The sequence below is a fragment of the Doryrhamphus excisus genome, linkage group LG18 (genome assembly GCF_037039965.1).
Source record: "Doryrhamphus excisus strain RoL-2023G ecotype Guam linkage group LG18, RoL_Dexc_Guam_v1.1, whole genome shotgun sequence".
NCBI lineage: Eukaryota > Metazoa > Chordata > Actinopteri > Syngnathiformes > Syngnathidae > Doryrhamphus > Doryrhamphus excisus.
The window spans coordinates 9858340-9882849 of record NC_136374.1 but is presented as its reverse complement, the minus strand read 5'-3'; the positions used below and the strand labels follow the sequence as shown (position 1 = coordinate 9882849).

Sequence of the window (24510 nt, the reverse complement as noted above, 5' to 3'; positions counted from 1 at the left end):
GAAAAATGACCATAATAGGTTCCCTTTAACAAAAACTTTATTTTACAAGAAAATCACCAATTAATTACACATTCTTTCTGCAAACCAAAAACAAGCTCACCTTGGGCATAAACAGAACACAAAATCTCCTCAAGACCCCAAGAATTGATGAAAGTATTTGGAAGTATTGGACGTAGTATTTGGACGCTTTCAGCAAAGCCTTCACTGATGAGAAGTGCAGATTGGCTACAGTTTCCAAAATGCAGTAATAAAAAGGAAATGTTTGCATAATAAGGCAACATACAGTGTGTCTACAAGCAACCAGTTCTATCTGAAAGCCTGTCTGCACATTCCAATACATGCATTTTAAGAATTCTACAGTTTTGACATAAAATACTTTGTTTTTATTTGCAGAAATCTCTATTTTGGAAGCGGACAAAATGCATGCACTTCGAAAAATTTCAGAATGGCAGCAAAAATGTACTTTTGCATCAGACTTTTTTGGAAACTACAATGCAGATAATTATAAGCAGCTGGTGACAAACCTAGTTAGTCCTACAAGATACACTGAAAATACATTTTTGCACTCATTCATGCATTCATTTTCTACCGCTTATCCTCACGAGGGTTGCGGGTGGTGCTGGAGCTGCAGCTGTTTTCGGGCGAGAGGCAGAGTACACCCTGGACTGGTGGCCAGCCAATCACAGGGCACATGTAGACAAACAACCATTCACACTCACATTCACACCTATGGACAATTTGGAGTTGCCAATTAACCTAGCATGTTTTTGGAATATGGGAGGAAACCGGAGTACCCGAAGAAAACCTACACATGGGGAGAACATGCAAACTCCACACAGAGATGGCCGAGCGTGGAATTTAACTTGGGTCTCCTAGCTGTGGGGCCTGTGTGCTAACCACTATTCCGCCGTGCAGCCCACTTTCAATGGATTTGAAAGGAGCTAAATAAAGTTTATTTTATTTTTTTATTTTAGTCTGTCTTTTGGAGTGTTCCTTTGGAGACTTTATCATTAGGGGAAGCGTCCCGATTTTAAAGACAAATTACCAATCATTGTACTATGTATGTATCTAATATCTCACTATATTGATGAGCAGATGAATTATAATGCGCATCTAAGTCAGCTGTGATATATGTGTGCGAGGCATATGAAGAAAGAGTAACAATGCCATCTACTGTACAGTGTTGGAACAATAAGCTACACAGACAGTCCCATTATAATGTGTTTATGGGTGACGGCAAACAGGTAGCCCCAAATTGACCAAAAATGGAGGTTGTGCCAATTCCAAATGAATTCCTGGCACAAATAAATGAATGTATGTGGAACACTGGAAAGAAATCTTGGTTATTGTTTTCCTTGAGCGTGCTAATAATTGTCATCCAACGGTACAAATGTGTCCTCAGGAAGAGAGCTGAGAGGAGCCGTGTGCAGGTATGCTAAGAAATGATTAAGAGATGCTCTGGGGGTCTCGGTTTTATTCCGTGAGATTACGCGTCACCGGCAAGTATAAAAAGCTCCCAGCTGTCGCCATGAAAGCACTTACAGTATAATAATCCTCCACAAATCCTGTAATTATGCCAGCATATGCCATGTACCTGAGCCGAAGCTTTGTGGCCCGTCACCTCCGAGGATCCTCGCGAGACGCTCCGCATATATCTGCTTCCCCCGGACCGCCTCGTTTGCATGGGCAAAGGAAATCTTATTTTTTGGGGGGCTGTTTTGAATTTCAAGGTCTGGAGTATTAGCGCTAGATAATCTGTCGTGTAAAAAGTGAGAGTAAAAAAAATTAAAGAGGGGTTTAGAATGAGTTATTGTGGCAGATTAATGCCATTTTATTTTTGTAATGGTTTAATATAACTATGAAATGTTTTATTTATATGGAACTTTATAATGTCATATTTAGATGTATACACTCACCAGTACTCTAATGAAGATACTGTAATAATTCTCACTTTTGAACTGCAGTTTCATCATACATATATACATATATGTATGATGAATGATGAACTGCAGTTCTATTATTATTGTTGCATTTATAAATATAATATTATTTACTGTATTGATATATTTGTGTTCAATTTATTTATATTCACTTATTTTAATGATTTCATTCTTACACATGTCCCATGTATTTCTACAAAAACATGTGTTTTTGTCATCAAAATATTGTGAATTGCATGATACCATCACATATTGATATCACTCAATCACCGTATCGTACACTTGAGTGCCGATTCCCACCCCTGCTGCAATATTCACTACCTCTCTGATGCATCGTATCTTGTTATATTGAACAGGTGTACCTAATATTGTGTCCTATACAAAAGAAAGTGTGTGTGGGGGGGGGTGTATAAAAAGTCGTTGTGTTAAAAAGTTGTGTTAAATCTAAGAAATCGGCGCAAAGATAAAGATCGCTGCAACACCGTAGCTTGATTTACATTTAAAATGCTCGCCTGTGCTCGCCAGCTAATTAATATTAATAAGCAGAATGGAAATGAGTGCAGCAGCGGCGAAGAAGAACAAGCTGGGTGCATTGAGTCAGGAGATTCACATATAAGCCCTTTCTCGGGAGAAGTGGGCTCCAAAGAGGCGTGACGGCAGGGCATAGACTGCCATACACACAGACAATTTTTCTAGATAATAGCCTATCACGCAGGATACAATTTAAATTAAAAAATGCAATTTTCACCTTGAAATGAACAAATGATTACAATTTCTATACAAATTAAGGCATCCAGGCTGCGCCTCAGTACTGCGCCAAGGCCATGAAACCTGACATAATTACCATGAAATACATTTTCAAATATTTGTATTTTGTCCATCGCTTTAAAACATGCCACTCTGCCTTGTGTTGCTTTGTGATCTCGCCTCCTTCTGGGGGAAACACGTATGAAAAGGGAGAAAATCATCAGAGATGAAAAGCTCTTCAACAGGAGAGATAAAAATGTGGAGCGGGTTGGGGAGGGGGAAGAAAAAAAAAAAACAACCTCCCATATACACAGTCAATCAGTGCCGCTCAGCACCAAGACCCCCGGAGCGATCTCTAAAAGCCAAATTACTGCTCCTTATCGAAGGCATCGTATCTCCTAGTTATCTGCTCCTGAGATAGGCAGAAATGCTATTTATTTGTGATTACAGGCGCCCCTTTGCGTATATGTGAGGGGCTCCAAAGTTTTGGCACATTGCAAACTCCTCAGCTTCTTCAGGGAGGAGGAGGAAGAACACCTTATTTGGGCTTAGGGTGGTCTTGTGCAGAAAGAAGGATGAAAGTCTAGCCCATGGGAAATGTGAGACAAGACCTGGAAAAAAGTCCTATCTTGCAAGGGGATTCACACTGAGCAGAGGTGTCGAATTGACTTCAAAATGCAGAAGGTCGGTGTGTAGTTGGTGGAACGCTGCCAAAAAAGTTTGTCTTTTTACGCAAAGATGTATATGTGTCCTGGCTGTGGGGAGACATTTACAAGACACACGCAACGTTCAAGAGTCCAAATTTGCATGGTGAATGATGTTAAAACTCAAGTTTTCACCTCATACGTCATCCGGAGGCAGATGTCCTTCGCTTGACATTATGTGTGTACGTGAATGGATAGGTCAACTATTACATTATTTGTCTATGTGAATGGGCAGGGACTAAATTATTTGTGTATGTAAATGGATAGACAGATGTTTGGAATTACTGTGTGGGAATGGATTGATTGGTTTTTAAATGATGTATTAGGTGAATGGAAAGACAGATTAGTGTGGCGTTTATGGCACATGTGAATGTGAACGGACAAACATATGTATACCTTATGTTACAGTATGTGTGAATAGACAGACAGATTTTTATAATGACTGTTTGTTAATGAAATGGTTTCACTGCTAATGAATGTGGAACGCTACTAAAATGTTTTTCCTTTTACACATTTGCGTCTTGGCTTTGCTAGACCGACTATATGTGAATGGAATTCCATCTGCGACAAAATGTAATGTTTTGTGGAAGGATTGATGTTGACATTAACTTTGCATGTGAATGGATAGACATATTTTTTACATGATGTGTGGATGTGTAAATGGACTGACCATTGTTTAAATTCTATGTGTGTGAATGGACATACCTTAGAATGGTAAAGTAGGTGTATGTGTCTATGTGAATGGGCAGGGTCAAAATTATTTGTGTATGTAAATGGATAGACAGATGTTTGGAATTACTGTGTGTGAATGGATTGATTGTTTTTTTAAATAATGTATTTAGGTGAATGGAAAGACAGACGTTAAATAGTTAGTGTGGCGTTTATGGCACATGTGAATGTGAACGGACAAACATATGTATACTTTATGTTACAGTATGTGTGAATACACAGACGGATGTTTATAATGACTGTGTGTTAATGAAATGGTTTCACTGCTAACGAATGTGGAACGCTACTCAAATGTTTTTCCTTTTACACATTTGCGTCTTGGCTTTGCTAGACCGACTATATGTGAATGGAATTCCATCTGCGACAAAATGTAATGTTTTGTGGAAGGATTGATGTTGACATTAACTTTACATGTGAATGGATAGACATATTTTTTACATGATGTGTGTATGTGTAAATGGCCGGACCATTGCTTAAATTCTATGTGTGTGAATGGACATACATTAGAATGATAAATTAGGTGTATGTGTCTATGTGAATGGGCAGGGACTAAATTATTTGTGTATGTAAATGGATAGACAGATGTTTGGAATTACTGTGTGTGAATGGATTGAGTGTTTTTTAAATAATGTATTTAGGTGAATGGAAAGACAGATGTTAAATGGTTAGTGTGGCGCATGTGAATGTGAACGGACAAACATATGTATACCTTATGTTACAGTATGTGTGAATAGACATACGGATGTTTATAATGACTGTGTGTTAATGAAATGGTTTCACTGCTAACGAATGTGAAACGCTACTAAAATGTTTTTCCTTTTACACATTTGCGTCTTGGCTTTGCGTGACAGACTGTATGTGAATGGAGAGGCCGGTTTTGAAATTCTATCTGCGGCATAATGTAATGTTTTGTGGAAGGATTGATGTTTATATTAACTTTGCACGTGAATGGAGAGACATATTTTTTACATAATGTGTGTATGCGTAAATGGACTGATCATTGTTTAAATTCTGTGTGTGAATGGACATACATTAGAATGATAATGGACTTTTGTCAAAATAGATTTCGTATTTTGTCTGCAATCAGACAAACAAATGGTGATTAAAACCTCCTTGGTGGAGGTAATACTGATCTGCAGTGGCAAGACATCACAACTCCCCCCCACCCCCCCAAAAAGTTGTCACTGAAACACAACTTCTGAGCACTCAGGATGATTCTTTCTGCCCGCCTCCCCTCTCTGTGCCCTCCATCTGTTGGAGTCCCTCAGCCAGAGAGGCGCACATCAGATTTCAATAGTTGACCTCTTAATGCTGAGGTCAGCGCTGCACCGGCAGCGATTTCACACTCAAGATGAAAGGGAAATGAACAGTGTGGATGCTGGGGGGGTGACATGGGGGCCCTGACCAGCCATTGCCACTCTAACCGCCTCACTGCACCGGGCCGTGAGCTGAGATGAGGCTACTACCACCACCAGCAGCAGGAGGAGGAGGAGGAGGAGGTGCTGAGACCGAGCTTTTGCCACCTGTGTAACAATAGTCAAAGTCACTCAGTCAACACACAGACACACACTCACAACATCACACTGTGATTGGCTCAAATAGAAGGTCTGAGGGTAGAAACCCTTATAGACACCTCCTAGCCAAGTGATGTGGCCATCGATAAAGTCAATATAATGTATGTATGTGAATGGACAGACACATGTTTAGACTCGGTGTGTGATTAGACAGATGTTTACATGACCTCAGTTTGTCCTTGGATGGACATATTTTCCTTTTTTTGTGCACATGACAGATATTTTATTATGCATGTGAATGGACACATTTGAATTATGTGTGAACAGCTGTTCATATTATTATAATACCATACTGTGAATAGCTACAGTAGTAGTAGTGAACAATATATATTATTATTAGCTGAGTGTGAATGTTTACATAATGTGTATGTAAATAGAAAATCATTTTCGCTATTCCGTGAAGCGGCGAGTTTAGTGGGTTAGCGAGCCGTGTTGAGTGGAAAGCCAGACTTGTGTGTTCAGCGAAGCTTGCTGAAGGTAGCTCTCTTTTAAAGCAGCTGTATCGCTATAGTAACTTAATAAATAATAACTTTAAATTAGCTATGAAAGTTGCACTATATAACTGATTCGGAAATAGCATCAGCATTTATTGAGGACCACGAGATGGAAAAAAAAAAGATGAAAATGCAACATGAAATATTAATAATTTAGCAGCAATGTTAACAGATGTCAATGTCACAGGAGTCCTTGTGTGAGTACTCAGCTTGTTAATCTTCTCATATTACAAGGCCTATTGCCATATCCCATTGCTTTAATGTTGTTCTTTGATGCTTTTGTATTGTATGCATCGTACATATTTACTGTATTGATATTTGTAATTTTATAGAACGTTCTTATTTTCAGCACTCCCCCTCCCGTCAAAGGGCTTTTGCTCTTTGTTCAGGCTGCATTTGTAAATAAGAATTTGTTCTTAAATTGCTTGCCTGGGTAAATAAAGGTATAATAAAAAACAATATTTGATAGAGGATAAACACTCTCAGGTATCAATCAACTGCAATAAAACACTTGTTGAAAAAAGTTAAAAAGTTTGCCACAAAACATGTCATACACAAAACACTGCCATCTAGTGTCAACAATGAAACATTGCATTTTAAAATATAAAAATATAACATGGACGTTGTTGCTGACTGACAGGATATAGTTAGTATAATAGTTAGAATTAACTTGCACTTGAACACACTCCATGCAGGCAGGCCACAAAGCCAAAAACCGAACTCACAAAGTAATCATAGTCGAAGTACTGTTCAATTCTGTTTGGGGAATTGAGCTTTTGTTGCATCTTGAGCACAAAGCTTGAGCCACTTTCGTCGTATATCCCCTAAGTCCATGTAAATAGGCAGACATTTTCATTACCTGTGAATGTATGGACAGGTGTTTACATTATTTTCTAGATGTTTATGTTCTAGGTGTATGTGAATGGACAAGCAAATAATCTTATATGTTTGTGTATGGACCAGTGGCTGTGTGTTTATTGTATGTAAATAGACAGCCATTCAAAGTTGCTGTGTGTGAATGGACAAATGTAGCATTTGTGAATGAACAGGCAGATGTGTAAATGGACAAGCTGATGTTAACAATTAGTGTATGTGAATGGACAGACATATTTTTATGGTAATGGTTTTATTTCATTTGAACATGCATCAGATTACAATTGAATGCATCACATAATCAGTTCACAGTTCCACATGTCCAAAAGGAGTAGGAAGAAGCAAAGCTTATTAAATCCTACCCCAGTAATCAGTAACTGTTATATTTGTTCACTTCCTGCTTTCCTAATATAGTTTAAGTATTTATTTTATTTATTTATTTTTTTGTCACTTACCAAAGTATGAGGTGATATGACCATCCAATGACATAATGGGTACCATAGTAAGTGTCAATATAGTGATATATATAGCACATCATGACTGGTTCAAGACTCTTCATCCTTGTATCCTTGTTGGTTATTTTTAGCCTTATGCATTATTTTAGCCGTTTGAAGATTAACTATATCAGCAAGTTTAAGTGTTTGTTATTTTGTTTACATTAAATGTGTGTGTAAATGTGCATACTGTTACGAGTGTGTGAGTGGACAGGATGTGAATGGACACACGGAATGTGAATAAATAGAGCTTTACATGACATGTGTGTATGAACATTATTGTAATTGTCTGTGGAGCTGTGATCTGTGCCAAAGTTACGTTACTTATGTTGTCTGGACAGAATATAAGAATCCAAGACAAACAACAGTAAACGCTGTCTACTAATGGATCCAGGTTTGAAATGCATGCTTGTTTTATTTGTCATAGTTTAATGCCGTGTGTCTAGTTGAGTCATTAACAGCCACCTTTTGTTGCTTCATATCTCTGCGGTCGTCAGTGAAGACGAGGCAGGCCGCGAAGCGACCACCGCTCCATTCCCAGCGCTGTGAGGCTGTAGCTGCCTGCGAGTAATGTAGCGCTTAAGTGGCTGTCAGCTTTATAAAGGAGGGAGTCGACTGTGTAAATGTGTGTGTAAATAGAGTGTCAGATCAGGACCCCAGGGAGCGGAGGTGGGGAGGGTGTGCACGTGTGTGTGTGTGTGTGTGCGCTCACTCCCCCCTCTCTTTTTAGCTTGTGTATGTGCGTGCATGTGCGCGCGAGTGTGACAGTAATGGCGCTTTAACCCTCCCCGGCATTCCCCAGGGCTCCACATGGCCTCTGCCCGCTTCTCCTGGCTGGGCACAGTCGGGGAGCAGCTCCTTATTCATTCATGAGAGGAGCGGCGGCTAAATAAAAAGCTTCATTACCGCGCTAAAGTGTTACTAATGACATGTACCTGCCACTGAGCACCTCCCAAAATCTAATGTGACACACCACAATGGAAAATCTATTCGGTCCCGGCAAAAGGCCTCCAGTGGTGCCGGCGTATATGCTATGGAAATTTCTCTCCCCTCAGCCCCCCCTTCACAATCGTGTCTCCCCCTAAAAGCAATATTTACACTAGCAGAGCCATTATGTCGTACTACGCCCTCTGCGCCTGCTGCAGCGACCTCCACATTAGCTGGAAATTGCACTTTGCAAACTTGCCAGGGCGGGACTCAGCATGGGGGAGGGGGGTGTTGTGTTGGGGGGGAAGGGGGGAAAGAACCCCCACCCAGTAAAATACCACCATAACATTAACTGGTGCATGTCATATTTGCTCTTTGCTATTGAATTCTTGACATTTGATCACTTGCATTTTGGATATTTGACCAATGCAGTAATAATGTGTAAATATTTCATGTACTGTGTATACACACCAGCAGGCAGCTTATATATAAATAACACTAATAGCATAACATATATTTAGAAATATATATTAATATAATTGTATAATTATTAGAATTTTTTTTAATTCACATTTCAATTTGCATCTTTATTTCTGTACTGTGTATATGCAGAAAAGTTCTGCAAAATATATATATATAGTGGGTTATCTTAACAAAATATATACAAATTTAATATTTCAATTTCATTTAATTTATTATTTAATAATTTTAATAATGTATTGACAGTATTGTATTGCAATATTAATATTGTCATTATTAATTATAGACAGTGATGTGAAAATGTGTTTTCTTATGATTTTACATGTTTGTCACACTTAAATGTTTCAGATCATCAAATAAACCGAAATATTAGTTAATGACACAAGTGAACACAAAATGCAGTTTTTTAAAAGTTTTTATTATTAAAGGAGAAAAAAACTTCCAAACCTACGTGGCCCTGTGTGAACAAATGAGTTCCCCCTAAACAAGTGCAATCAAACGTTTGTGATAACTTGCAATGGTGGACTTGCTGGTGTGTCTTTGATCATTGTCCTGCTGCAGAACTGAAGTTGGTTTGGAACAGATGGATGAACATTGTCCTTCAGGATTTTTTGGTAGATAGTAGAATTCATGGTTCCATTTATCACAGCAAGTCTTCCAGGCCCTGAAGCAGCAGACCATCACACTACCACCACCATATTTTATTGTTGGTATTATATTCTTTCTCTGAAATGTGGCGTTACTTTTGGTAATGGTTTAGTAGACAGTTCTTAGGGATCATCAAGATGTTTTCTGGCTAAATTGAGACTTAATGTTCCCTTTGTTTGGCAGTGGTTTTGGTCTTTGGTGGAGTCATGAACACTGACCTTAACTGAGGCATGTGAGGCCTGCAGTTCTTTGGATGTTATTGCGGGGTCTTTTGTGACCTTTTGGATGCGTCGTTGCTGTGCTCCTGGGGTCATTGTGGGGTCATTGGTCGGCCACTCCTGGGAAGGTTCATCACAACTGTTCCATGTTTTCACCATTTGTGGTTCTCACTGTGGTTTGCTGGAGACCCAAAACTTTAGAAATGGTTTTATAACCTTTTCCACTTGAACTTGAACGGAGGGAATCACTTTTTCACACAGAGACATGTAGGTTTATATATTTTTTATTCCCTTAATGATAAAAGTTTAATTTAATATGCATTTTGTGTTCAGTGGTGTTGTCATTGATTAATATTTAAAAATTTGTTTGATGATCTGAAACATTTAAGTATAACAAAAATGAGAAATCCGGAAGGGGACAAACACCTTTTCACACCACCGCAAATATACTAGTATATTTATTTTTAACATTATGCAGACTTTTTTGCTGACTGGCTGTGTAGTAATTTTTATTTCATTCACTTTTTTTTATTATTATCGCATGTGCTTTTTTCACTATTACCTCTTCCTTGGAACTGTCCATAATACTTTCTTGCTGTGATATATGAATTTTTTGCTCCTGCTGGACACTAGACGTTCCTTGGGGATGAATAAAATATCTACCTTACTGAAAAGAAAAATGGGGGGAAAAAAATCATTGAGAAGCAAAGTTTCATTTAAATGTAAAGTTTGAGCATTGTGTGCATTTGCAGCCTTATTTAGCGACACGAGAGACTCAAAATATTAGAAACAGCTCTCAGAATGATGCAGTGTCGCGCTACAGTACTGCAAACTACAACCGCAATAATAAACATTGTTGTATGAATACATCTCTCACTGTGCCAATCAAAAAAGGCCGAATTTCCAATGCGGTTCTCATATTGGCTCTCAATAGCCCTGCACAGGTGTACCTAATGTGGTGTCCGGTGCGTGCAGGGCTGCACTGAGCGTGCGTTTGTTGCAGCGTGTCCCCAGCTGAAAAGCTCGTTCACATCCTCATTCAGTCAGTGATTGACTTTTCCTTTCTGCAGGCCTGCAGCACATGAAGGGAGAGAGCTTAAAAGCGTTACTGTCGGCTTCTCACCTGCATCACAAGAAGTCAGGCCTCCCCGCTCGGAGCATGCAAACCAATATCCCTCTATTCACTGGCGGGCCCGGCCGGGATTCACAGCTGTAGCTTTTTGCACAAAGAGCAATCCGGTGTTATCTTATTGAGTTACCTGTGGCTAAGCTCTGAGCGAACGTGCACAATGGCAGGCGGTTAATGACAGCGCAGGGCCCTAACCCCTCGTCCCCGAGCCTCATTTCCGCGCGACGGCTGCCATTTCACAGCTGTTAGCCACAGACTCTCTTTGTCGTGATTAGGGACAAATTAATAGATGCCTCCTGGTAATCAGCTTTCATTAGGGCCTGTCAAAGCGTCAGCGGCGGCCCGAGTGACGCCGCAGTTTGGATGCGGCGCTTGGTGCAAGCGAGTGCATTGACACGCTCCTCGGTGGCACAAGTGCTTGTCGTTGGCGCATTAACAGCAGCGGCGAGATGGAGGTCATCGTGGGAATGCCATAAAGAGTAGTCTTTCTGCTGGCTGTAATTGGCCCCAGCATGCTGAAAATGGACTGTAAAATGTAAAAGGGGAGGGCTGGGGTGGGGGCAGCGGGCAAAGTAATTGATTTTTTCCCCACATGCACAATCCAAGGCCGGGACTGTTTAGCGAGTCATTTACAAGAGCCGGTCCGGCATAGACGCAGTTATCTAGTGGAGGTTCCCAGGGGCACGTCAGGAGATAACGCACCTGAGACCCCGCAGCAGATGGACAGCAGTCACTGAGGGCAACCGGGATGCGCATCCAACTTCCATACGCTTGCACCCTTGCACACTGCTGTCTATTTTAGGCCGGGAATAGACTCTCCGGCTCAGGGAATGTATGAAATAAACTCATCAGACTTCCAGCAAGTTTGGCATTGTGCGAGAGAGTCCAAGTCATTTCAGTATGTAGATTTGAGACTTAAACCCATAACCGCGTTGCATGCTTCTATGGTGCATGACCACCCCCACCTGCCGGAGAAGGGTGTGCATGATGGGATAGGGATATCTGGAAGACAGGATAGCGCCTGGCCTCCCTGTACGTTCTGTGATTTAGCTCTAGCGGCAGCCCTCGGGGAGTTAAGACAATAGCCTTATGTCAGATAGCATAATCTACTAGCATTTGATTCACACTGCCTCCACCAGCGCGTGTGCGAAATTTGTTTCATCTCCACTTCAGAGAAGGGGAGGGTTAAAAAAAAAAAAGACAAATGACGACAAACCACGCATGTCAAGATATATGATCTTTGCGGAGACGTACGGCAAAACACGGCGATTAGTGACTGAATAGCGGCATCAAAAATGGAGATGAGCCACCCAGAAGAAGCAATTGTGCTCGTCGCCACCCGCCATTTGTGTCAGGCAATTTCCCTCAGTGTAAATTGCGCCAAACAATGTTTCAAGATCAATTCCTGCATCAAAAACAATGAGCACAAATCCTATTCCTTCAACCCCATATTGTGCTGCAGAGGGCCCCCGTGTTTGCATGAAGGTAATTACAGCGGGATTTGATGTTGCGCTGTGCCCAGAATTCTCCAGCTTTAGATCAGGCTCAGGGTGCTCCACCCCATTAATGCTCCATATGGGGAACCCAGCTGTGATCAGAATTGCAAGAGCGAGAGGGGAAATCGATTTCATTTGCGGGATTATTGATGTGACCAAGATGCTGTTTGTATGAAACATAAAGTCTCATTTCAGAGGTTAGGGCAAGAAGTGGAATAGAGGCTGTTTGTTGTATTCATTGAAACGTTAGAGTCAATATATACACACACCTCCACTGCATTGCAACACCAACTTTTCTTTCTCTGGGCACCTCCGTCGGCCTCCACATCCCTGAGTTTAATGTATAGTGCTTTAATGCTTCATTAATGCTTCATAACCTATCTGTCTTAAGTCCAATGCCCCCAAATAAAGCAATGATTTGCCAAGTTCCTCAAAACTTACTTTTTATTTCCCCCTGCCGAGCCTTATTCCAGTAAGCGGCCTCACATTCACAGAAGTAAGACAACAGGACTATCCCGATGCGTGTCTTGATAATTTTCTTGTCACGTAACAATAAAATTCTCGTATATCTCGTATTTCTCATATTTTTATTTTTATTCTCATATTTTTATTTTATTAATATTCTCATATCTTTTATTTTATTTAATATTGTCTTATTTTTATTTTATTATTATTCTCATATCTTTTATTTTATTTTATATTCTCATATTTTATTTTATTATTATTCCTATATCATTTATTTTATTTCATATTCTCATATTTTTATTTTATTATTAACCTCATATCTTTTATTTTATTTTATATTCTCATATTTTTTTATTTTATTATTATTCTCATATCTTATTTTATTTTATATTCTCATATTTTTTATTTTATTATGATTCTCATATCTTTTATTTAATTTTATATTCTCATATTTTATCAAAATTCTGAATAAAAGCTTATCTACGGTTGTTTTGAGTGATAGGCAAATTACTTACATGGGTTGTACGACGGACCGAGTGGCTAGCGCGCAGGCCACACAGCTGGGAGACCCGAGTTCGAAACCAGCAAACATCAGTTTGGCAGCCAACCACCATGCAACCTGAACCATGCCACCGTGCACGGAACAGGCAGCATGATACATGTAATACTAAATGGAAAAAAATAATTTCAAACGCTTGGTGGGCTGCATGTGGCCCCCGGGCCGTAGTTTGCCCACCACTGTTCTAACTCCATTTGTAGGTCAGAAAAGTGGAAAAAGCATAATAAGTCTCCTTTAACTAAAAATAAACAATATATTTTTCACCTGGTTAAGAACTTTAAAACATTGCCTTAAATATTTTAATTTGACAACCTTTTACAACACTTTTATTTATTATTTTATTTAAAAATGTAAAAATGTCACCTCCTTGTTTCCATAGTAAGATTTTACTATATAAGATTTGACTATGAAAGTGCCAGTTTGTTTCCATTGTTTCCAACAGTAATAATTCTGCTGTAAATGTCCGAAAACAGTAAAATGGTGCATTCAAACAAAAGAGCGCTTTAGTGCATTATGAGCTTTCGAAATGGGTTTGGATACACATGATGTTGGCAGGAAGAACTCCCTTGACATTGAAGCATTGGCAGCCTTTGCCAAATAACCCCCCTGCACCACCACCACCAGTCCTAACACCCCCTTCCACCTGTTCCCACATGTTAGTCGGCTTTTATAAGCCAGCCTGATGTTCCACGCGAGGCGATCACCCGTACATTAAACATAAAAAAAAAGAAAGGCAGTGTCAGACTTTTCCCAGGCTTCCGATGGCCTAACAGCTGGAACTTTCAACTGAACCCATGCTTCCATCCTCCCGTGTTCCTGCTCCTGCTGGCCCGCCAGTGCCAGATGATGCTCGTTCCCACACACTTGTGAGCGATGACAAGTTCTATGTTTGCTTTTAGTACGGTCACCTTTCATTCACCTTGCCTTTGGTAAATACTGACAACTTTTATCAAGATTATCAAGAACCCTATTGATTTTAAGAGATGATTGATCCGGTGAGCTGTAAGATGTTGCTTTATGTCATTGCAGAAATTAGTTAGGTCGTTTTGGTTGTTCCTGTCAGTCCCCTGGCATTTTGTGTTATGTCAGCTCAACAAGTCTATTGCATTCAAAAGCATTCCTTTCTTACTTCGCAACTTTGCAAATTCAACCACTGATGACATCACAGGCGGGCGACTGGGCTCGCGAGCAATGGCGACCGGTTCCGGTTTCCAACTTGTCATGTGCCATACTGAGATTTGAGCTGGAAATTGGATAAAAATATTACATAAAAAAGAAGAATTACATCACATAGTTCAAATATTTGTATGGTCATGTCACCTCGTACTTCGGTACGTGACAAAAATAAAATTAAAAATTAAAAAACGTAAACTATATTAGGAAAGCAGGAAGTGAACAAATGTAACAGTTACTGATTGTAAAAGTACCAGATGGAGGGGTAGGATTTAATAAGCTTTGCTTCTTCCTACTCCTTTTGGACATGTGGAACTGTGAACTGATTATGTGATGCATTCAATTGTAATCTGATGCATGTTCAAATGAAATAAAACCATTACCATTACCACATTTCCAAACAAAATGTCAACTGCTGGGTTGGACACGTAGCTTATTTTTACATTCTACCATATTTACCAGCTTAGATTAAATAAATAAATAAACACAGAGACGCAGACAGCACTTCCAATGCATTCTCTCTTACATATTTGTCATTTCTGTAGGTTTTCTGCCATCATTTTAACGCTTGATGCAGCTCGAAGTCATCAACAATTTATATTAAAAAAAAAAAAACGCTGCAATAATGACATACAGGATGCCAAACTCGGCTAAATACATTTCATTCATTGATCATCACCAAAAGGTTATTGCCTTATCATTTCAGCACTGATTTTCATTCATTAATTTTCTCATTTTTCACAAGGGTCGCGGACGTGCTGGAGATTATCCCAGCTGACTTCAGGCACCCTGGACTGGTCGCCAGCCAATCACAGGGCACATATAGACAAACAACCATTCACACTCACATTCATACCTATGGACAATTTGGAGTCGCCAATTAACCTAAAATGCATGTGGAGACATGCCCCAGGGTGGACTCAAACTCAGGTCTCCTAGGTGTATGGCCTGTGTGCTAATCACTCGACCGCCGTGCAGCTCATTTCAACACTGACTTCTTTTGGAATATTTTAAGTATCAAGTAATTAATCATGTCTGAAACAAATGAGGCTGCACGGCGGTCGAGTGGTTAGCGCACAGACCTCAATCCCATCCTCAGCCATCTCTGTGTGGAGTTTGCATGTTCTCCCCGTGCATGCGTGGGTTTTCTCCGGGTACTCCGGTTTCCTCCCACATTCCAAAAAACATGCTAGGTTAATTGGCGACTCCATATTGTCCATAGGTATGAATGTGAGTGTGAATGGTTGTTTGTCTATATGTGCCCTGTGATTGGCTGGCGACCAGTCCAGGGTGTATCCCGCCTTTCGCCCAAAGACTGCTGGGATAGGCTCCAGCACTTCCGCGACCCTCGTGAGGATAAGCGATAGAAAATGAATGAATGAAAGAAATGATATACCAAATGAACCAACTCTCGGGTTCAGTTGAGCTACAATGTGAAGTGCCAACAGTTGTGTCTTGAGAAATGCGGTGGCTGTAGAAAGAAGGGCTAGAATGCCATCATTTCCTCCTTTTTGACGGGAGAAAGCCGAGCCAAGCGAGGGAGGGGGGGGGGGAAGAAGGAAGGCGAGCATGCCATGGAGAGCGGCATGTTTTGATACGGACCTATGCAGAGTGAGGAGGGAAAGTAGGCCCCTGTCTGGGAGAAAGGGTTGAGGCTCTGTTATGGAGCTTAAGTCTCCATCTATCCTAATAAAAAACACTTAAGCCAAACAGCCCCCCTCTCCGTGTGTCTGATCCCGGCCACTACCTGCAGGCCCTCCACATAGCACATTTAATAACAATAATAATGATAATAATAACACTGTCCTCTTCTAGCATGCAGTGGCAGTGATGATGGCAGCTCACTATTCCAGGAAGTGTTTTTTTTTGGCATTCCAACAAACTTTAACCGCCACATTTTGTTTATTTGCTTCTTGTTTATTTCCTCTTTTTCTTCTCCAAAGCAGCCTTTGCCTCTGTAATCCTTGTCTCTGCTTCCACAAAGCCAGCCCCCGATGTGAAAGAGCGGGGATGTAATGAAAGACTTTTTTTTTTTTTTTTGCTGAAGCGAGAATATAAAGTGGCATTTTTATTTGTTTTTCCCCTCATGTTTGATTCGCGCTAACGCAGACAATCATCAGGCTAAGTGCATTATAAATTACAGAGAGGGAGCCACCTCGCTCTTGGAGCTCATCCTGATGCCGCTGCCACTTTAGGTTATGTGAGGAAGTAAAGTACTTTAGCGAGAGAGAGCATGGAGCTGCTCCACGGCGCTCCTTTGCATATCAAATAAACACGGCGGCGCTGCCAACAAGGACAGCTATGTAACATATGTTTCGCATCTTTTAAAGGTGCTCCCAAAGTCTTTAGGATGATGCAGGAATGGAACCTTTCTACACACGCACACCTACTCCATTATGTGGAGTCAAATTATGAAACAGATTGAGCAAGGCACTCAAACAATGTAGTAATTAGAGCCAGTTTAAGAACCAGTACAAAGATACGGTGTTTACAAGGTGTACAATGCTGAGCACCACGATGTCTGTTATCATTTATCCTGAATTTTATGTCTGATATAATTCATTAGTTAATCCAAAACATGAAGTGTCTAATGTAAATTTTAGGGTGATTACTAAAGTAATTTATTACGCGATTAAAATGTGGCAAGATTTTGGTCTTAACAATAAATAAATTAATCATAAATGAAAATTAACTATCTCTGTGTGGAGTTTGCATGTTCTCCCTGTGCATGCGTGGGTTTTCTCCGGGTACTCCGGTTTCCTCCCACATTCCAAAAACATGCTAGGTTAATAGGCGACTCCAAATTGTGCATAGGTATGAATGTGAGTGTGAATTGTAAAAATGCTTCCAAAAGAAGTCAGTGCTTAAATGAGCTGCACGGCGGACGAGTGATTAGCGCACAGGCCATACAGCTAGTATGGTTTGATTCCCCCCTCGGACATGTCTCCACATGCATTTTAGGTTAATCGGCGACTCCAAATTGTCCATAGGTATGAATGTGAGTGTGAATGGTTGTTTGTCTATATGTGCCCTGTGATTGGCTAGCGACCAGTCCAGGGTGTAAGACAGCTGGGATAGGCCCCAGCACCCCTGCAACCCCTCATGAGGATAAGCGGTAGAAAATGAATGAATGAAAATAAACTGGATCATTTTGCCGGCCTCCAGCCTCTCAGCAGGAAGAGTTCACTATATAGATTGGTTTCACACCTAGACATGAACAATGACATGCAAACAGAGTGAGACCTCTTGTCAGTCATACAGTCGATTTGTCTAAGATAAGATATGCCTTTATTCGTCCCTCAGTGGGGAAATTTGCATTGCACAGCAGCAAGAGTACAGAATCAGTTAAGCAGTACAAAATACACAATATAGAAAAATAAACAATATAAACAACCTAAGTATTAACAGAATCAACAGTTTTTCCCAGACTCTATGTGGGGGGGGAGAGGCGGTGCGCTTAGTATACACACAGCAAATGAATGGAAATTGTGTAAGCCAACGTAATGCAAATTAACAAACAAAAAACAGACTGTGCGCATATATTTATACTGTTTATTTTGTAAATTTTGTATTTTCATTAATTCTGCACCTACTATACCAAAACAAATTCCTAGTATGTGTTTGATCATACCTGGCAATAAACCTTTTTCTGATTCTGATTAGGAGGGAAAAAAAATGCCACAGCTCCTGTGTGGGACTGAGCGAGCAGCCTATCAATAAAATGAGACGAATTTGTTCAAAAATGGTGGCATAAAAGGCAACAAAACAAACTTGCCCATCTCAGTTGTCCTATCTATGGAGAAAAAAAAGTAGCATTAATAAACTCTGCTTCTTCCTACAACTTTTCAGTCATGTTGAATTGTGTCACCATGTAATTTAGTTCAATGTTCTAAATAAACTGGTGCAATTACAGATCCTAGTGACGTACATAAAGGAAAGAAAAGAGTTCCCGTCTGCGGTGAATATGCTAATTAAATAAAAGGACATTGACGTTTTCAAATTGGGTTGATGAGTGAATATATTTCTTTTATTGGGGGAACAAGAAAGCGCCAGATCGGGATTTTCATGCTGAAATCCTGCATGTATAGTCGCCTTTTCCGTGTCCTCAATCCACGAGGTAAAAATCCACGACTCTTATTTTCATAACAAAGCGTCCCAGGGTCCAGCAAACAAACAGTTGTACGGGTGTACCATTGATTTCACATTCACACGTCCGGACTTAAAGGGACTATGGGATTGCCCGTGAATCCCCAATCTTTGCGCTGCTCACACAACTGTCAAGTTGACATCCTCTCCCTTCTGTAAACTCGCAAGATTATTCACTCAACAGGATCTCCCTGCCTTTCATCCCGGCCCGACTACAGGCCAATGTGGCCGCTGACAGCCAAGCGATAGCATACACATGGAAATGAAGGCAAGCGGGGGAATGGTGCTGTTTGTCAAAGCATGGAGGAGAGGAAGCTTCTGGGGTTCAAGGAGGATGCGCCAAAAACTGGGTCCTCTCGCTGTGGCGCTTTTACCACCTGGAATAGTCACCCGACACTCGTGACCGTCTATGTGCACTCAAAAACTAATTATTGCATGAAACCAACTTTTTAAAACACCTAAATTAGGTCTTGCTTGACTTTTTAACGGTGAATTGACATACAAAGTCTAGGCCAGGCGCTTATTAGGATATTTAATATATTGTGAGGTAGCTTGAACAATTAAGAAATACATTCTTTGGACTTTGGTGCAACAGTAAATACTAAACAGCCATGCAGAGCTTTCTATGTAAAATACCAACATGTAATATTGGGGTTCTAAGTGTTCCATAATCATAAGAAATCCTGTTTTTTTTTACAAAGGCAAATGACAGGTCACTCATTAGCCACGTTTACATTAATTCATTCATTTTCTACCGCTTTTTTGGGGTACACCCTGGACTGGTTGCCAGTCAATCACAGGGCACATATAGACAAACAACCATTCAAACTCACATTCATACCTATGGACAATTTGGAGTCACCAATTAACCTAGCATGTTTTTGGAATGTGGGAGGAAACCGGAGTACCCGGAGAAAACCCACGCATGCACGAGAGCATGGTGGAATGGAACCCTGGTCTCCTAGCTGTGAGGTCTGCCCTCTAACCACTCGACCGCCGTGCCACCCCCACGTTTACATGGACCCAAATATTCCAATTCCATTCGGGTTATTTGCTCAAACGGAAAGAATGTAACCTTTGTATTCCGAAAGAAAAGTGCCAATCCGAATGAATATATAATCGGATTCACAGGGGTGGAATATTCCTTTCCCAATCCGATTGAGGTATCTTGTACCCGCTCAATCGGAAAGTTGTCAGACTGTGTTCTTCTTCGTGGTGTTTTTCTTCTTCTGTTTTTTATTGGCGGTTGGCAAGCAGCTTTCGTGTGCATTACCGCCATCTGTGGAACAGAATCTAAACCCTTCTATACGCCATTCACAAGTCCAGTTTTATTAAAAAAGAAAATACATATCTATATAAAACATGTGCCGAGCTTAATTATAAAATATTAGCAAGATTGAACTTTATCTTTTCTTGTTCCCGGGTGCGTTCTTTCAGCGAATGCTGAGATATGATGTAACATGCAGCTCGAGACATTCTTTGATATAAAAAAATGGACGCGAGCAATCGGCACTGGACTGCTGCGGAAAGTTTGTTTTTGATTCAAACTAAATTTCAAGACTGGATGAACGAAAAACTGGCAATACGGAGTTATTCCAACAAGTGAAAGAAAAACTCGAGGAAGTCGGTATCACGTGATGTTGGTGTTTACGTTTTACTGCGCATGCCCCATTAACTATTCTGGTTGATTATAGCGGCGCATGTAGACACGCGATTGGAATATTCCTTTTCCATGTATACCATTGCTTTCGGAAAGGTCATTTGGAAAGATTCTATTCGGAAAGAGAAAAACTCCTCATTTAAACGTGGCTATTGCTCGCATTTGTGTTACCTTGACTGTGATGCTCTGCTGCTTTGTGGTGTTGCGGGGCGTTTTTTCTTTCCTTCAAAATGTCCTGCAGGGCGGGCTGACTCGTCTTCAGCTGGGTTGCCTGGGTAAACTTGCTGTTTGTTTCTGTATCAGGTTTGTTGTGTTAAACCTATTGAAATCCCAGGTTTGCATATTTCACACTTTGCAATTGCAAGGTTTAAAAACTATAAAAGGATCAAGACTGTGTTGGGGGGGGGGACTACACAGAAGCGTAGACCAGGTTTGAGAAGGCCTTGTAATGTATACTGAGGGACAGAAACATGGCCTGTACAGTATTTTTGTGTCTGTGTAGGTGCAGCAGCGACATTGATGACAATCATACAACAACTACCGTGCTCCAAAAGCCTGATATGAGCAATATGTGCTGTGAAATGATTTCCCTCCTCTTTCCACACACACACACACACACAAAGGAAGAATGCTTCCACTCTATTTGGTCACCACGCAGCCTGTTCCTCAAAGTGTGCTGGAATGAAGCCAACGTGAGTTCCTTTCAAGATGATTTCAATAAATATCGCCCTGTTTTTTGTACACAACTTTTCTCGATTTGCTGTCTTATCAGCACACAGAGCGTCTGTGAGTGGGGTGGGTCAAATGAAAGGTCTGTCTTTTCTTGAGAATCAAGGCAGAGGAGAAGCCTGCTCCTGGACCGATTCATGTCGCACACACTGGCGGGGGTGTTATGCGTAGATAATTGATTGTCAGAGCAGCGCAGCCACCGTTGGATCTTCATGCCGGTGCCGAAAATGTCACCTCACTGATGTTACAGCGGCACTGATATTAAAAAAGGCTACTCTCAAAGGGCCCCACTGGGAGGGACGACACTGTTAGCTGGGCTTCCATTTCAGAGAGGCGCGTATTTAGACCCGCAACCTTATCTGCACACGACAGTACTCTCCCTTCTAGGGGCGTTCTGAACACTTCCAATCATCCCGATGCATCACTCTGCTTTTTAAGTTGGAATCAAAAGTTTAGAATAAAAAAAAAACAGACATAATTGAGATTGCTATAGGATTTTTTGTAAAGAAAAAGCTTCCATGACAACAATAAAGAAAAACATCATTTCAGTTTTTTAAAGCAAAAATCGTCAGTAGACATTGAGTCAGATAATGTGTTGTACATAAGAGGCTTGAATTGCAGTTAATTTTGGAGTTGAGCTAGCAAGAGCTGAGCAGCGACTGCTAAACTGTGCTAATCTATAAAGGCTTACGCAGGTAAATATAGACGAGACACCTGCATGCCTTTTACCGCCATAATGCCGCAAGCTTCCATCTCCATAAATTGCCGCGCCATGAATGTTGCTGAGTTGCCAATATGCCAAGTAAAAATAAATAGCAGTAAACACAGTCTAATAAATAAATGCATCTCCTTCACTGTTTAGTATACTAAATTATGCATGCAATTTTGCTCTTTGTTGTCTTTCAAAGATTGTATAAGTTCCTGCATTGTGTGTTATGTTTTGCACATAAAGTTGTTTACCTCTGCCAAGCACAAAGGCCAAAACATTTTTGGTATTTCCATGAAACTATGCATGGGCCAAGCAAAACATTTTGGCGCAAATCCTGCTTGATGACATCAAAGTTTAGTATAAGTGTCTGAGAGACTTAAATTGCTTAAAGGGGGATCTATTATGCAGTTTTCACTTTTATGCAGTTTTTTCAAACACCAAACTTTATGACTTCAATGTGATCTGGACTGCCTTATATGGGCATGCCCAGATACACTGTAGGCCTGCCGTCTCCCCAGCTATGCTTCGCTCTGTTTAGGGTGTTAGCAATCAGAATCAGAATCAGCTTTATTGGGTTTGTGTGTAAACAAACTAGTAATTCAACATCACTCTCTGTTACATGTACAACAGAAGAGGAGAATGAGGAGAATACTACTACACGTATTTACATAGAGGCCGCATGGCGACCAAGTGGTTAGCGCGCAGATCTCACAGCTCGGAGACCAGGGTTCAATTCCACCCTCGGCCATCTCTGTGTGGAGTTTGCATGTTCTCCCCGTGCATGCGTGGGTTTTCTCCGGGTACTCCGGTTTCCTCCCACATTCCAAAAACATGCTAGGTTAATTGGTGACTCCAAATTGTCCATAGGTATGAATGTGAGTGTGAATGGTTGTTTGTCTATATGTGCCCTGTGATTGGCTGGCGACCAGTCCAGGGTGTACCCCGCCTCTCGCCCGAAGACAGCTGGGATAGGCTCCAGCACCCCCTGCGACCCTTGTGAGGAAAAGCGGTAGAAAATGAATGAATGATATTTACATAGAGGCCGCATGGTGACCGAGTGGTTTGCATGTTGGCCATTGGGAAGTCATGGGTTTGAATCTCTGCTTGGGCATATCTGTGTGGAGTTCTCTGAGTGGGTTTTCTTCATGTCCTCCGGTCCCACATGCATGTTAGGTTAAGTGGAGACTCCAAATTGACCAGTCCAGGCTGTACCCTACCTCTCGCCCAAAGACAGTTGGGTTAGGCATCTGTGGCATCTTTGAAAATGTTGTTGCTCTACTTGGGTAAGCACTCTGTACACCATTTCCTCCTGACACAGGGACGTAATACATAAAGGTTGGTATGGCATTTTGGCATTTTATGGAAAAAATATTGAGATAGATATTGTATATTGATATTCTACCTAAATTTATCGGGATATGACTTTTGTTCCATAACACCCAGCCCTAGTAAAATGACATTAATTATGTTTAGAACTACAAATAAACCTGATTCTTAGTTCATTTAAAAATGGGTTTCACTTCATAAAAAAAAATTACTTTCCTACTTATCTTGTAGTTAGTACTACATGTGTATTTATCACACAATGTTCTTCCATCACGTGTTCTGCCACACTGATAGGTAAGTGACAAAGTCCGAATGAGTCTTGAGTGTAATGAGTTGTAATTTAGTGAAGGTTAAGAAACATTTATGTTTTTGATTTAAAACGGGGTGAGATTGACACCGGCGGTTTCGTGCCTTGCGCATGCATGATTCATGGATGCGTAGAACTCCACTATGCTCTCAGTTGGGGGAGCTGATGCACCGATGGCTTGTGTCCGGCTTAGTCTGAGCAGCACCTGCTGCTGCTCAGCGAGAACAGAAAATGCAGATCAATATGTGCTTCATATAGACAAATAACTATTCAGATTTCAGAGATATCCTTACTTTTTTTGCAATTCACTATTTATTCCACTGATGTTGAAACATTTTTTTTGTCTTATATAATAGGGTCGTCTCATAGTTGGGTCAATATGGCAACTAGCTGATTATAATTTTTTTATTAAGTTTGATAGTGAATGACACATTTTTTGCATAATCCAAAATACATCAACTTGAATATATTTGTGCAATCTTATACGTCATGTTCATTTTCAAAACAGTTAAAGGTTGAAATCATTTATAAAAGAGTTAGCCATATTTAGGAAAATATTTGTGTGCTATATATTGAATTTGCTCCACTTGACAGTGAGTACGAGTTTGTTTCAAATTGGAGGCTGAATCACATCATCACATTAGCTGATGTTATTTTCCACCTCCTAGTCAACTTCCTTCTTTGACTTTTTGGGAAGTGTTTGGCAGCAGATACGCAAGTATGTGACAGAATTAAGTTTGAACTGTTTTAACACATGTTCCCTTGTTTCAGGGGGGAAAAGTTGCTGCGGCGCTGCTTAAGCCATGGATTATCTGTCTGCGTCCTTTCTGCCTCTTTAGCGTCGACACCACTTCACCCACTCGGAGTCTATCACACATCCACAGAGCTACCCCAAGAGAGAGCGGACCTCAGGGAAACCCAAGTAGGGAGTTTGGGGGGGCGGTGGGGGTACGAGTGGAGCGGAGTATTGAAGAGGGTTGAGC

General features: G+C 40.7%; 1 long non-coding RNA gene across 1 annotated transcript in view; it reads left to right on the top strand.

The window, feature by feature from the left end:
• Positions 1-24441, top strand: part of LOC144902057 (uncharacterized) — a 30638-nt gene extending 6197 nt beyond the window's left edge. Inside the window, exon 3 of the long non-coding RNA XR_013630297.1 lies at positions 24299-24441. This is a non-coding gene — a long non-coding RNA (uncharacterized LOC144902057). The remainder of the gene's footprint in view (positions 1-24298) is intronic.
• The last annotated feature ends 69 nt before the right edge of the window (positions 24442-24510 follow it).